The following is a 16,987-nucleotide window of genomic DNA, read 5'->3' on the forward strand; positions in this document are numbered from 1 at the left end:
CAGCGTCTGGGAGCCATGCTTGAACTTCAGTTACATTCCACTGATTTCTAACACTTTTTAAGATTAAAACATCAGACCATCTATATATATATATAAACATGACTTCTGTACAGCAGTGAGTATGATCCTGTGTCTTTTTGTTTTCCCATATAAACTTCCGATCACCTCTCCTCACCTTTCTGTTACCCTCTGCCTCCCAGCCAGCCCAAGCTGCCTGTTCTCTTTCTCCATCTCTTCTTCCTGTTCCCTAAACCACTTCTCCCGACCTTTGTATTTTAATTGGTTCTTCCTGATACCGCATGAAATCTTTAGACGGTTATAGCGCTCACCTCTCAGCAGCGTCAGACGGTTGCTGTCATGCTCAGATTGTAGTTTGAGTTGCTGAGCCCTTATTATGGGGCAGTTTTATTTTATTCAGGACGTGGTACAAATCTGCATGAAAGGATTTTCCCAAATTAGGTTTTTTAAATTTTATTGAAGTATAGTTGATTTACGGTGTTGTGTTCATTTCTTCTGTACAACTAAGTGACTCGGTTATACATATACATATATATATATATTCTTTTTCATATTCTTTTCCATTATGGTTTGTCCAATTAGTTTTGTTTTCTGTAATCAAATGTTTAAGTAGCTTCCTTGACAGTCATTAAAAAGTATAAGATCCATTAGTAAGGTACATCGTTTTTTTTTTTTTTAGATGTGTCATTTTTGTCCATCACCTGAGTAAAGAGAGGCCACGCTCTTAAAACAATACAGAGCAATATACTGCTGTTTGTTCTGGGTCATTGCAATGCTTTAAAATGGAAAAGTTGTCAAGGATGAAACCATGACTAGTCAGATTGTTCTAAACGTCATTATAGAAGAGGAGTTTTCTATAGCCTTTTTTTTTAATGTTTCTAATTTATTTTTGTTTCTCTATCTTCTATCACTTTTCACCATTGAGACTATTTACTTAGAACAAAGTAAAGGATCGGAGAATTTGGTTCTGAATAACGTGTGCAAAATCTCTTAGAGTTAAAGGAGAGTTGAGGGTAAAGATTCAGTGATGAAATACCCCTTTTGGTTCCCTCTAGATGGTAATGAAGAATACAAACATCTTTTTTCAGATATATTCAGTATGAAGGAGAGCCATGTGTTCTAGAAATGCAGAAAAACTTGATTTGTGCTTGTGATTCAAGCTCATTTCATACACACGAGTTTCAGTGGCAAAGATTTAAAGAAAAAAACAGGCTTGTTTTTCAGGTGTAGTTAGGGAAGAACCTCCTTTCTGCAGACACTGCTTTGTATCTTTATCAAATCCCTGAAGTGTCATTAAAGGTCTGACAGCCATCACTGTATTCACCGCCTCTTCCCACCTGGCAAAGTGACCGGGAAATAATACCCAGATGAAATGACAGGCTATAAAAAGCAAGTACAGATCTTGCAAAGAGAAGCACAATTCACCCTGAAGGCAAGGTTACTTCTTTGTCTTTATCATTTTCAACTTAAGTCTTTAATTAAAATGTGCCTGAATAGGTTTAGCTGTCCAGAAAAAGAAAGAGGACCCTATGAAAAACTCTTCAACTAAATCCTGTAATTTTGTCATCAGAGGAAAACAAGCAAACAAAGAAACCTCCAGCACAGTTTCCTGATCTAGGACCATGTTAAAAAGTATGTTGTGATGTTCCGAGAAATTCTTTTTTAAGGTAGATTCTTCTGCTAAGTGTTTTAATAGATTATACATTCCATGCAGTTTCTTTTCTTTTTTCCAAGACAGGACATTGATTTTTCTGGCATTTCTATTGAGTGGAAAAGATTTACTGCTGCCTAAAAGCATCACAGTGGCCGGTTCTGGCCAGATGCACAGCTGCAGCATTCTCAGTGCGTTGGAGATAAGCCTCCAAAAGCTGTCTGGGAAGTAGTTTTCTCCTGAAAAGTTAGGGCTAGACAGTTGGTTAACACTTTACTGCCTATAGGGTTTGCTGTGTGGAACACTCTGGGTTAATTTTTTGAACTAGTGCCTGAAAACAACAAAAACACGAATATCCTAAAAATTGTGCATCTGTATTCCTTTTATTTTGAAAAGGGATTTGGTCCAGGGAGCTTTGTTTTCAAACACTCATAAGTGGTTGCTTTTGTTGGTTAAGAAGCTTGTAACCATTAACGAAAGGAAAGCAAAAAAAAAAAAACAAACTTGGAATTAGGTTGTCGTTTTGCAATCTGTTTCACTTTTTGCTCTTCCATTGAGAAACTGTCGCTTAGTCACAGAAGAACCGGATCTTTTCTTTCATCATCCTGCGTGGTTTTGACATGCACGAAGCTGTCACGGCTTATATTTTTTTAAAAAGGCATTGTCATATCTGAACCACGCTCTTCCGTAGTCTCAGGACTTGATTCTCCGTTTCTATCTGGCTCAGCATATTTAGCGTATTATGCACAGAGCTGTAGCCTTCAAGGTCATAGTCTGTTGAGGACTAATTGATTCTTCTTTATCCTGGAGCCTGCGAGAGTGGAAGAGAGACAATCCTAGTAATTGTGTCTGCTGTGTTATTTCCCAAACCAATCTACCTATTAGCACATTAGGGTTTTATTCCATAAATACTAGAATTACCCTCTCCCTCAGTGACTCTTCTAAAATCCAGACACTCTTTGTCTTTATTATAATAAAAGGCAAAATATCACCTTTTAAATTGCCTAGAGGTATAGACTATGTCAGCCATTCGAAAATGGGTATGTCTTTCATAAGGCAATGTAACTGCATGTTCTCACCATATTAATCTATGCATACATGTAGACATTAAGAAATCTAATACAGGGCTATAATTTAATATATAGACAATATATAAAATATGAAAAAATTAAAATATGTGTATGTAATTCTAAAATTTTTCTGTGTGGTTAGTGGTTTCCCACTATGATCATTATATTGCCATGTGACTAGTTAAGTTTTTAGTTTTCATCAAGTCACTTAATACTGGAACCATTCATTTGTTTTCTTTACCTGGGCTTTAAGATTTTTCTTACCCTCTGTTTATATGGAAAGATCTGACTCTGGGAGATTGCAAACTTAGATGACTATAAAAAGAACTGATTAATTGAATTGTAACCAGGAAACTAGGGTACCATCTTGAAAGAAAATGTATTTTTGGATGGGGCAACCTGCTTGACAACAGACTCTTGGTTATTAGAATGTATTAATATTTTCATCTTAGGCCAAATTTGTTTTGCTTTGTCTTAAATCTTTGTACTGTTGGGTTTCATGGCAAACCATTGTTACCAGAGTGACAAGATGAAGTACTGCCATATGCAAAATTCAACGCGATTAATTGAATATACCATAGGATTTCTTCCCTTCCATTGAAAAGTGGCATTCATTTTAAGTCCAGTAGATTTTTCTACGCCTTTGCAATTGTACTTATAGTATTTCAGAATGGTGATTCCAAATAACTTTTCTCTGCTTTAACCATATTTATTGAGAGCCTAAGATGTTAAAAACTGGAAAAAGCTGAAAGCTCCTCAATTTGAAACAAATAATTTTATAAATTTACTGATGAGGAAAGCCAGACTCTGAACGATTTAGTAAAATTAAGTCTTTTACTAAAATTCAAAAGACTCTGAAAGGTTTGGGGAAATCCAAAATAGTAGAAAACAGAGTAATGTCCTATCTCCCAGAATTTAATCCTAAACAGTTTTCTTTTATCATTTTTCCCCTGTTCTTGAGAGTTAGAGCTGAAGACTAACTCTGGTAGTTTAAGTGGCATCTGCCTGGTAGTTAAGGGAAGTACTTCAAGTGTGACCACTGGTCACGTGTGTATGGTTCACTTAAAAAATTAAAATTAAATTTTCTTCTGATTTTTTTCTTTTGCTCTCACTAAATTTTCTGCAGTTATGGCCTTTTTCTTTTTTATTTCATCACACATACAATGTTCTGCTTGCTTTTGAAAACAGTTTAGGTTTTCTAGGGTGATCTCTTTCTTGACAGGCAGCAGATGGCTATACAGCTCACCTCTTTCCTGAATATCCCACTTTGATTATTTCTCCTTATTCCTTCCTCTCCCTTCCCACCCTCCCAATTATACCTTGACTCTTTCTTATTTTCCTAATTATGCCTTGGTGGCTTTATATGTCAAAATTCCATTGCATTCTAAGATATCAACGCATCTTCACCTGCCTTTTCTTTCCTATAGAACTTCATTGCATTTTAGTACCAAACAGTATTTACACATATTACAAAAACACATACCAAAAAATGTCTCCATCCAGTAAACAATACACTGGTTTGTCACTGGTACCATCGATTCAAACTTTCGTCCCTTTTCATTATCTCTCCTTCTTTTCCATTATATAAACATATAAATATACATATCAGCATTTCTGCATTCCCAGAAAATCATTCTGTCCCAGGCCACACACCTCTGTTCTGTCTTCCTTCCCTTTTAATAATACCTCATCGTATCCTTTTAAAACATGAAGGAAGAGATAATTTGTAGATTGAGAAAGGCATAAAAAAGTTATGACTTATCTAATGTTGAGCTAGAAGCCCCTGAGAACTAGAACTAGAACTTTTGTTCACCGAATCTATTGAACTTTCTATCAGCCATAAGCTATACCATGCCTGCTTTTATGCTCGTGTTTGCATTTTTATTATTGTTGTTATGTCCATGTTTCAGTTTTCTTTTATTGTTTACTCTTTTTCTTCATTCAGCGAATACATATCAAATACCTACTGTATGCCAGGCACTGTTCTAGATTGGTTATATCACAATAAAAACCAGTGGAAGTCCTTGCCCTCATAGAGCTTTTGTTCTAGTGGATTTTAAGAATCGATTTGCACAACTCGAGTTATTTCTTTACTTTCCTACATAAATACTCTCTGAATTCAGTGTTTCTTCCCCTTACCTTCATTTTATTCACATTTTGACTGCCATTCCTGTTCCTCCCATAGTATTCCTCTTCTCTATCTGTGGAATACTGAACACTTACCCAACAATGTCCTTTATCTTAAAGCGACACCCATCCCATCTCTGCTACCAACAAGCTGGGTGACTTTGGCTGATTCCTGTTTGGCCTCTATGACACTATTTAACCAAACCATTGAAGTGGTTGGGAAGATAATATCTGTTTAGGAACACTCTCTTAAAATGGAAAATAGATCCATAATTCTGCCATGTAAAGATTGTAAGATTACTTTCAGATTCTAGCAAGTTGATAGCTGTAAATATTTTTTTTCAATCATACTTTCTGTGTATTGTTATGGCTTACAGAACAAGGGCATTAACATAATCCTGAGGATTTTTAGTTTCATTATCCAGAGAAAGGCTAGAATCTGTCATTAAGTTATCTAGTTCTCAAATTGAAAAGAAACTTGGGTTCATATATCGTTCACGCGAGTACAAGTGAAATAAGATCGATCTTCATCATCTCAAACCTTGTTGCCATCTTTACTGCAGTGAATTGAACCCACTGTTGTGTGTGTGTGTATATGCATTCAAAGGTTATTTCTGAATAATATAATTGATATTCTGTAATCATACAATTTTATATGTTGAACATTTGGAGAGATTATCTGAGTGACTTCCTGAGGGAGGAAACTCAGATCTGGAAAAGTGAAGTGACTTGCCCAAGGACACTACAGCTACTTAGTGTCAGTGCTGAGACTAAAAACTGAAATAATCCTTTTCTTCTCTATACCCTGCTTTTCTTTTCCAAGTTGTTTTTAGCCTTTATGTTCAAATAGTATGTATTGCCTTAATTTAAATGATTGTGATCTCCTGTTTATTATTTAAATCCTAACTAGTAAAACTTTCATCACTCCACTATAGATGTCTTCTTTAGAGAAGAGAGTTTTACCCCTCTGATTTTGATCAGCGTAGGACGCCCTTCTGGAGTGGAGGTTGGACATCCCTTTCCCAACAACGTAGTATATGGGAGAATTTTTTAACAATTAAAGTTACCCCCGACTGAAGTGCGCTACTTATTTGGAAAGAATTTAGTTTCTTCTTAATGGAAGTATTCAATCAGTGACATTGTTGAGGAACATTCATGCTCCAAGCAGATTACTGAGTAGTTTACTGCTGATATCTCTTACAGCCTTGATTTCTGTCTTGCCCTAGGGCATTAGCTTTCCAGTTGGGCAGACCAGAATTTTTTTTAATTTTTATTTTATATTGGAATGGGGCTGATTAATAATGTTGTGTTAGTTTCAGGTGTACAGCAAAGTGATTCAGTTTTACATATACATGTATCTCTTCTTTTTCAAATTCTTTTCCCATTTAGGTTATTACAGAATATTGAGCAGAGTTCCCTGTGCTATACAGTAGATCCTTGTTTGTTATCTCTCTTAAATATAGCAGTGTGTACATGTCAATCCCAAACTCCCAGTCTATCCCTACCCCCCCTGCCCCTTTCCCCCTGGCAACCATAAATTTGTTCTTTAAGTCTGTGAGGGGCAGACTGGAATTTTAATCTTACCTGCCATTCTTCATAGCCTTGAGCAAGTTAGATCATCCCTCTGAATCTGTTTTCTCATTTATTCATGAGAATAGAAGTATGTATCTCTTGAGGCTGTTTGGGGGATTGAATGAGTTATGGGAAAACACCAAGTCCTAAACCTAAAATATAGTAAATATGAAACCGGTACCAATTTTCTCTCTCATTCTACTTTGACACCCTTCTTCACTTTATTCTTTTCCTCCTTTGATCTTGACAGAGTAGTTTTGTAACAAAATCTGGAGAGTAAGTTTGGGAGTTTGCGAAAGCTTATGCAAAACTTAGAAGATAAGAGTTGAAGAAGCATAATGGTGCAGTGGAAATTGTATTGGAAACTTGACATCAAATCCCAGTTCTACCATTTATAAGCTGTATGACCTTGAACAAATCACTTCACCACGTGAGATTTAGTTTTTACATCAGAACAAATGGGAATGTTAATCCCTAAAACATTCATGAGATTGTGTTAAGGGCTACGTAAGTTACTCTATGTGGAAAAAAATTCCTGATATTAGAACAGGGCTTAAGAAGTATTAACTTTCTTCTTCCTCTCTCGAGCACCATTCATATAAACAGTATTCACATATGTTAACATTCCTAGGAATAAATTGTAGGGAGTCTTAACAAGTGGATTAATTTGTTATGTCTTAAGAGTGATACAGAACTTTACTAATTTCCTAAACCATAGTATCATTAAAAAGAGTGATTTTTCCCCATAAAAAATTGGTTAGGATACATAGATTATTACTCTTTGGGTAATGTCCAAAAATCACGGTGTGAGGGGCTTTCTTACAGAGAGAATGATAAGGAGTTACTTGTAAGAGAGAAAAAGACAGGTAGTAACTAAAATTGTGTTTGTCATGAAAGTACCTTCTATGGGAAGGTTAGGGTAGTAAAAAAGAATCCATACAGTTTAGGTGTAGTGCATGGAAAGAGCTGAGCCGAAAAGATCGTGAATCCTTCTTTATCTGAATGGAAATGCTGTTCACCTAACGTTTTACGTTGTCCCAAACTGGAATTTCTGGACCCCAAAAGATAGGAATTAAGCTGTTCTCAGAATTTCACAAAATGCATAAAAATAATAATTTACGTAGAATAATTTTACACGAGCCAAATCAAACATAGATGTTATTTTAATTTGGTTAAAAATATAATATATATATATATGAATTCTACAAATAATATATGTATGTTTAGCTTATACATATAATATCCTAAATAAAAGGAGAAATGATTTAATAATTACTTAACTAAAATTGGGTAAATAAAGTCACAAAGTATAGAGGAAAGGCTTGTTTATCAATAAGTTTGAAAACAAAAATAAAAACAAAACTCTAGCCCTATATCTACAAACATGTATAGTAATCAGTAATAATATATGTGTTTTCATTTATTCTTTACTGTAGAACTAGAAATATGTGAAAACTTTTATGCTTTGGTCATCTTGATTCTTATTTATTCAAGTATGATAGATTTGCTGCAGAAATTGGGCTCTGAATCAATATTGGAGCAATGAGGCCACCACTTCTAAGGGGAAAATATTTGACAACACACTAGGGCAGATTTTACCGGGGTATAGGCTTTTCTGACAGTGCAGTGGAAAAAAGCTGATAGACCCAATAAAATTAGATGAATTATAATGGAAAGCTTCCTAAGGTAAAGCATTTTTAATTTTTCATCAAGAATATAGTGTGACAAGACGAGACTTGATTTACTATAACTTTCAGTGATATGCACTTGAGTGTTTGAATTGCCTTTCTTGAGGTACTGCTATCTCAGCCGAAGGGGAAATTTATGAGCTCTATTTTAAGCAAAAGTTAGTACAGAATTTAATACTCATGTAATTCTCTACTTTAAAAAAAAGTGTCTTCCAAATTCATTTTATTAAAAACTCATAATTTAAAATTAAACCAAATGTCCATATATTCATATGCATTTGAAGATGAGAGCAACGTGGAGGACAAAGATGGTGGCCACAAAGGAAACATAATTAACAGGCAAACAAATGACACCAGAAGTTTCAAGTCTTAACTTTGCTACCTACGTTGGTGTCCGATGTTGATATAACTTTATTTCTCTAGTTTTCCTCTCTTCTCCGTCCCCTCATTTCTTACGTCCTTGCCATCCCACAGTTAACTTTTCTCTTCACTCTCCCCACCATTCCTTCTTCTCTAGTGATCTTGCTGCATGTCTTCCTCAATCCTCCCACCCTCCTCTGAAGCCAGGGTCTCAGAGCATCAGAGGATATGGAGCAGATGCTCTAGACCTGTGGTTTCTCCCTAGATGGGGTGGGGGAGGGAGAGTGAATGAGACCTGAACCACAGACTTGACCACGAATAGCCCGATGACTTTCATTGTTGCCTCTTCCTTTGCTAAGTAACAGGAAGTATTTGTTTTATGAAATATGTTGGTGTCATGCAATAAAATCTCCATAAATAAATGGAATGATCTAAAGACAGTGGAATTGAACTCTTGTTAGCATTTGTTTGTAATCCCTTGGTGGAGCTTCCTGGGTCATAATTGCTTGCTCTTCTGGGAGCAAAAGGAATCAGTAACCATTGATTGGTGCATGATGCTAAGTATTGCCTACAAAGCAAATCTTAAGAGTGATTAGTGGCAGCATTGAGTGTTACAGCTCTGATCTTTCCTTGCTATAATCCTTAGAACAAGCTGGATTTTTTACAGTTTTCCCATCAGACAACTCTTAGGATTTTTCAAAGAGAAGAGAAAAAACAATGTCATGTCATCTGTGAAGACTTGGGTTTACATAGGGAAAATATATATATATATAAAATAATTACTTCAGTCTTTTTATCTTTCTACTTCAATGACAGCAAGGAGATATCTATAGCTTAACCCCTGCCTAGGAAGTTCAGTTTCATATGCCTGTGATCCTCTAATTATAGTTCATCTGCACTCTGGAACCTCAGGTACACATAGCCTATGACCTACATTTTACTAATCAGTAAACTATTTATAAAAACACTGGGAATCAATATAGTAAGTCTTTGGCCTCTCAAAATCCTTGGAAATTAGTTGTTCTAGATTGCTGAGTTTTCTAAATAGCTGATGCTTTGTCACCTTGAAACTTTAATTTTATCCATTTTGGATCAAAATCTTTTGATAATCTATGCTACTTGTTAATGGGATTTATCAAATATAGAATCTTCATAATGGTGAGTCCGGTGATGTCTTGAGGACATAGTGGGTTAGGTTATAACTTTCTTGAAAACTGAGCTCATTAGGACATACTGAGTTATATTGGGAGTTCTAACCCCAGACCGATATATATTTTAAATGTACTGGGTTATTACATAATTGCAATTAGAATTTCAGAGCTTTAAGGCATCATGGAGCGGATTTAAACCAAATCTTTTCTTTTAGCCCAGAGAAAAATTATATAAACTATCTGTGCCTTAATTTCCTCGTCTGTGAAGTGGTGGCAATAATTATACCTCCCTCTTGAGGTTGTTATGAGGATCAAATAAGTTAATGTATATAAAGCATTTGGAGTCGTCCCTGGTACATAAGCATTAAGTAATCGTAAGCTACCATTATTCAGTTTTTTAAAATTAAGCTGCATTTCCTTGAATTCTAAATTTGATACCTTGCTATTGCTATAATGGGCTTGGAGAAAGGGACAGGAATTCCAAGGGACATATTGACAAAGACGTGGATATACTACCATTTTCAATTGGTTTGCTCATGTGGCTTTTCCTCTGTGTGATGTGTGTTACCGTCTTATCTGCGTTGTTCTCAGGAATTAGAAGGAGAGCTGAGAAGGATGATCATCACTCCGCCTGTCAGCCAGAAATAGAGCTACATGGTTTAGATGGGTTGGGAGAGAAAGCCCTCCTCGCTGGCAAAATGCCATCTATTCACATTGCTGTGGACAAGCGTATGGGTGCATACTTTAAATTTACTGCTGTGACTTCTTACTCTGCCATAAAATAGTGTGCAGGTCCACGAGAAGACAATGAAATTCTCTTCGTTGTTGGAGAGCAATTGCAGAAGCTTCCAATTCTATCATTTTAGCAAGGCAGAAATCTACTCATTATCCAGATGTAGTCAATAAATTAATGTGATGATTGGAGCTGTCCATGACGAGATAACAGTGATTTGGAAGTATCTGAATTTTAGGAAACAGGATTGCAGGAGAACCATTGACATTTTAAAGATGTAAGAGCTCTTACAGATAAGCTGATCAAAATATTTTACTTTACTCCTGAGGAAACCAAGATACAGAAATGTGAAATGATTGGCTTACATATTTTCATAGTTAGTAAGAAACAGAGACAGATCTAAAAAATGGGAATGCCGCCTCACTGTGCTTTTTTTCCAGAAGCTATGCTACTTTACATAAATCAGTTAAATTTTTAGGGTTGGAAAAACTTCATTTTTTCCATTTTTCCATATTCTTTATTGAGTGACTCAGTAGGCTTTGTTCTAGGAGTTCACCTCTAAAGGAAGAAAACAGACAAGAGGGTAATAAGTAAGTCAATCATGTACTAGTTTAGAAGGTGGCAAGTTATATGGAGCAAATAGCCAGTGTAAGGTAGTCAAAGTTCTCTGGGAGAAGCACGGTGATTTTAAATAGAATGATTAAAGTAGGCTGCCTCGGGCAGGAATAAAGACGCAGACATAGAGAATGGACTTGAGGACCCGGGGTGGGGGAAAGTAACCAGGGACGAAGTGAGAGAGTGGCATGGACATATATACACTACCAAATGTAAAACAGATAGCTAGTGGGAAGCAGCCGCATAGCACAGGGAGATCAGCTCGGTGCTTTGTGACCACCTAGGGGGGTGGGATAGCTAGGGTGGGAGGGAGGGAGACACAAGAGGGAAGAGATGTGGGGATATATGTATATGTATAGCTGATTCACTTTGTTATAAAGCAGAAACTAACACACCGTTGTAAAGCAATTATACTCCAATAAAGATGTTAAAAAAATAAAAAGTAGGCTGCCTCAAGAAGGGAACAGTGAATAAAGACTTGAATGAGGGTACCTAGTTCAATTTAGGGATAAAGGAAACAAGGTGGGCATTGAAAGATATATACAATTCTGATGGGTATAGGTATATTTCAGATTAAAGGAAGGTCAAGAGTGAAATGGGCATGTAGGCACATAGTAGGCCAGTTTGATCGGTATGAAGGGATTGGTTGATAGCTAGTGGTTATGAAGCACGCACCGTGTGCTCCATGTTTCACATGTATTATCCAATCTTCACAAAAAAGCACGAGCTGGGTACTGTTATTGTCTTCTGGAATAAACTGATGGCACAGAATAAACTAATGGTCCAGACATTAAAATAATAAGAAGAATGATGATGATGATGATCTAAATAGTGCAAGAGAGAGTGGGAAGAAAACCATAAGTATAAGAGAGACTATGAAGAAAGAATTCTTCAGGACTAATTGAATATGGGGAAGGAAGGAAGGAAATGATTTTGCACGCATGAGTGATTTAGAGGTTGTTAAATTAATGAGTTTCTGAATGACAAGGTCATATATTTATTCATCTTGTATTTATTGTGTCCTGCTAAGTCTTTGCATATTTATACATTTACAGAGTGAGTAGATTTATGGTAGGAAGTGACTTATGCTCCAAACTCCAGGAAGTATTCGTTGTTTCTTCCTGAAGGGGCCACTCAGTTAAATAATATTAATTGTTCTTCCCTTGATATTCCATAAAGATTAAAATGGATAAAATACAGAACTGAAAGACATTTTTACTTTATCCTATATTGACATTATTCATTGTTGCTTGTTAATCAAAATTCTTTTGGGATATATATCCTCTTTAATAAGTGCCAGTAATTTTTGTACTGAGGTTTATTTTGATGTGGAAATTGCATATGGAATTACGTATTGGATTTATAGTCAGCCCATTCTACTATAAATCTCTGTGTAGTATCCCCACAGCATACTACCTAGCCTTACAAATCCTTTTATGTTAGTGATGCTATGTGTGAATTCTCAGCTTGTAATTGTACCGTTATTACAAAAAGCACATAGGAAATACTATTCCTCCAAAATCATTATTAATATTTTTCTCTTTTTTCATGGAATATTCAAATAAGGATAAATATTCATTAAAGTCCACAAGTTAGTTCATTCAGGTTGTTAAAAATATGAGCTCTGAAGTACCATAGTTAATGTAAGATTTCGACAGATTTTGACAGCCTATTAATAATAACATTCTGAATTTGTAGCTCCTTCATCCATGTAATTTTAGTGGTATATGCTCTATGTTCCAGGGAAAGGAATATTTCAAGGTTAAGGAGGCAGTCAACATGTTGGTACATTTATTCAGTTTTTCAAAGCTGGTAAATGGAAAGAGGCAATATAATTTCTACTAGCACTGTTCAAAAACAAGCCATTGATACTGGAGGTGTATCAAACATAGCATGACTGTAGATGTAGGCAGTTAATACAAACATTTCCTTATTTAATTGTTTATTTAAAGCAGTGATTGTTAAGTTAGTAAAAATAGCAAATAATTTTTAGAATCAGGATTTTAAAAGTATAATGAAAATACCTCCATTGATTTAAACAATGTATTAAAAGAAAAAGCTTGAGCAAGAAGTTGCGTATCGTATTTTAATGTGATTAGAATATTTAATATTTTCTGTTCAAAGGTGCATTCTCATTTGAATTAAAACTCATTCAGTGATGCAAAAATTCCAATTTCTATTCCTTCTTGTCTGCTGTCTGATCTTGATCTTGTGTTTCTTAAAAGGGAACTTATTTTGTTAACAGTTCTTTGACTTTGCACCAAAATTTCTTAGGGTCCCAAGCAGTAAAGAGAAAGCTGAATTTCTCCATGTTAGCTTGGAAATTAGGATTTAGTTCTACCTACTTCCCTTTTCTGCATATTGAATGAGTAAACCCTATAAACTTATAGGACTCTTTGGCAGAGAGACTTTAAAATCACGTGTTCAGATGAATGTGAGGCAGAAATCTGAGACTGACTGTTTTTTAGCATTTCAAAGTCTGCCCTCTTGTGCCCTGCTTCCAGGAGAAGGAATGGAAATCACCATAACTCCAAGTGAAAAAGCCCTCTAGGAACACTACACGAAAGGTTCAATTTAGCTTCATTGACTTCCCTCTTTGGTTTTCAGACTTGCAAAAAGAAGCAACATTTTCGTATTTTTCAAGGGAGAAAATGAGAGCCTGGTTCCCTGTTCCTATTATATCAATTTCAGTTTGCCTTGAAACTGACAATGCACGAAAAGCTCTGGAAACATCACCCAAATTCTAGGTGGTTTTTCCTCAGTCTATTTTTGTCCATCTAGGGTGTGAAGATCAAAATAATGGTATCATTTTTTTATGAAGTTAGTCGAATTTTTGAAAAGTAGAATTTCCTAGGGAAGCATAGTGATAAATATAATTTCCTTATATATTAAAATTACCCCTGCTTCTACTAGTACTGTGAATTTGTGGAGATGGAGTAAGTGCTTGCTAGAAAGCTGTTTTTCACCAGGGCAAAGACAGAATTCACGTGTTTCTTCCTCTCACCCTGTTGGATCATTTATAAGGTCTTCTCTCAAACTTAATCATTAAAACTGGCTGACTGATTTTGATGACTGACACACCCAGAGTATTTCAAACAAGTTATCAGTTCCCAAATGCATTTGCCTCTTTGAATTTTTTATAAACAAGGTCTTCTGACATTTTCCCACACATTGTAACCAGGTTCAGCTGCTTGCCACTCATAAACCAAAAATTCCAGAGCCAAGTGTCAGTAAAAAAGAAAGGTGCTTTAATCAGAAAAGCTGCAATCTGGGGAGAAGGTGGACTCGTGTCCAGAGACCAACTCTGAAGATTCTGCTCAGCCATTGACAGTTTTTAAAGGGAAAAAGCGGGGAGAAGAATCTCAGTGACTCATCAAGGCTTGAGGTTGGATTCTGCATCATTCTCCATTGAGTGCAGACTGGCTGACGCTCTTCAGATGTTATCTTGCCTGCTGTGATCTGCCTGCAGGATTGCTTAGGGGGGCTTTAGGGCGTGGAGAGCTAGTCATTTTTAACTGCTTAATTCTTCATTCTTCTTTTTATCTAGGAAAAGAATCAACAGGTTAGACAAGGCATGGTGTGCTCTCAGGAGAGCACAGGTCAGGAGTTAGTTTCAGTTGCTTGGTGATCTCCGTCCCATAATTAGGTTCTTTTAAGGTTAGAGGAGAACAGAAATGGGCAAACAGGAAAGGGGCAAAAGAGCCGCTTTCAACATGATGCTGCAGCTGAGAGGGAGGCGGGGTGACCATACTGCTTCTTTAAAATGTGTGGTCTTGGTTAAAGGTCCACATTCCCCCTGCCTCAGCTGTTTAATCCCTGCGAAGAGTCCCAGCCAGGATTTCCTGGTAAGATGTATTGTGCTTTGTGATGTCAACAGAGTACTCTGTGTGGCTGAGCTCATGAAAATCATCCTGTTTACATCACTAATGGCTCTCGATCAGAAAAATATGAGTGTAGGTGATTTTCAAGAGTGTTAGGTGTCGGGCTGTGTTGGTTTTGGCTGTGTGCCAACTAAGACAGATTGTGGAATGAGTCTTCTTGATGGTGAGACTCCTGGATTACCAACGTCACCACAGAGCTGTTTCACCTGGTATATTGGGACTGCTGCCTCCTGTATGCATGCCAGAGCCAGAGTATAATCCCAGATCACGCTCGGGCATCATTAATTATACCAAGCGTTACTCTCATATTTAGTTGGTTTTTTTTTTTACTTTCCAGAGCACAACACTAGTTTTCTCTTTAAATTCTGTACTATAAGGTTCCTGTTGTTTTGAGGAAATAGGAGGTGTCTTGTCTGTAAGCATTGCTGACTCTGACAAACCTACAACTTTCATTTAGAAGTAGAAAAAGGAGAAAGACGTGTTGGTGTCCAGAGCCTTTATTTTTATAATCGGTATGGATCCAACTTCTGCTACCAACAATAAGTCCTTTTTTTCCCCTTTCATTTAATAACAATTTTCTTTGGGTTATGCAGAATAGAGTTTTTTCCTTAACATTCCTTGATAAAGGATATTCCCTTTAATATAAGAAAGTAAAATATCCAAAGTTTGCAAGGCAGGGTGTACTGCTGGTGTATATGGAAACAGTTTTGACAACTGAATCCATTCTAGGAATGACTTGCTTAAGCCTCAAAATATCTCTGCTGTCATACTGCTTATTTTACATTATTCTAGATGTTCATTATCTATTTCTCATTCATAATGAGAATGAGATTGATAAAGGGCCAATATGAAAATTTATAGGGAAAAAAGGCAGAAAGTGAAAGAATAAGGCATGCATACCACATGATGTTTTTGCCAACTGTATTGATTTGGACACTTTCATAACGTCTCAGATATGTTGAATCTTTGGCAAGCATCTTTTGGCATTTCCTTTTTACCAAGGTCCACTCCAGACCTCCCACCCCATGCCCCCCAGGCCCAAATGGAAATAACAAAAGAGTTCTATAGATAAGCAAATCCCACATTTTATAAATACGGAAAACTTTTCCTATGGATGCCAGAAGAGGAAAATAACTAAGAATGCTAAAAGCTACATTCATTTTGAATCGTTCAGGATGTTTAAAATCCGATGGCAAACTGTCCAGAAAGCAGTGGATCAGATGAGTCAAGTCATATTGGAGTCTGGCATGTAGTTAAGGAGCTTTTCTTTGCTGTGTCCTGACATTTGAGTTAATAGAGTGGTTTCTGAAGTTGATTTCTTTAACATATTGTAGTTCATCTTTCATTTGGTTAAAAAATATTTCATTAGTTACTTTGGAGAAATGGCTGAAGTTGGTCTTATGGGGTCAGGGCTTTCAAAATCCATAGTTCTGGCTCATGGCATGTGCTAACACGGTGAAGTCTGATTTTTCCTAGCCAGGTTGAACCCTAAATCTGCCATTTAGAAATATTGTTTATTGTTTTTGTTATTCTTATATTCATTAGAGAGGATTGGAAAAGTGAAAATTGCAAAAAAAAAAGAAAAGAAAAGAAAATGCCATGTAATACGTTCCAGTTTTTCTTATTCTTATCCCATGGAGTTATGTGCATTTACCAAAATGATGTCTAGCTATATATTCAATTTCATATCTTGCTTTTACAAATTTAATATTCTATTTTGAGCATTTTTATGTCATTAAATTTTCAAACACCTGGACATTTTACCTTTGATGTATTACAGAACCAAGTATACCTATTGATTCAGAAGGATTTTCTTTTTTAATTAAGACACTTTTGAAGCTCTTCTTTTGCCTTGCTATACTAATCATGCCAGGGGACTCCAGCACAAACTTGAGCTGTTTGGCCATTTGATCAAGTACAGGTATACTTAGGGTTTGAGGCGAAGGGATTTTTTAAAATTTTATTTATTTATTTATTTATTTATTTATTTTTGGCTGTGTTGGGTCTTCGTTTCTGTGCGTGGGCTTTCTCCAGTTGCGGCAAGCGGGGGCCACTCTTCATGGCGGTGCGCGGGCCTCTCACTATCGCGGCCTCTCTTGTTGCGGAGCGCAGGCTCAGTAG

At 36.3% G+C, this 16,987-nt stretch overlaps 1 protein-coding gene across 8 annotated transcripts in view; it reads left to right on the forward strand.

Moving 5' to 3' along the window:
* NRG1 (neuregulin 1) overlaps positions 1-16,987 on the forward strand; it is a 1,029,871-nt gene that overhangs the window by 921,814 nt on the left and 91,070 nt on the right. The window lies entirely within an intron of this gene.

The sequence above is a fragment of the Balaenoptera ricei genome, chromosome 21, assembly GCF_028023285.1.
Source record: "Balaenoptera ricei isolate mBalRic1 chromosome 21, mBalRic1.hap2, whole genome shotgun sequence".
NCBI lineage: Eukaryota > Metazoa > Chordata > Mammalia > Artiodactyla > Balaenopteridae > Balaenoptera > Balaenoptera ricei.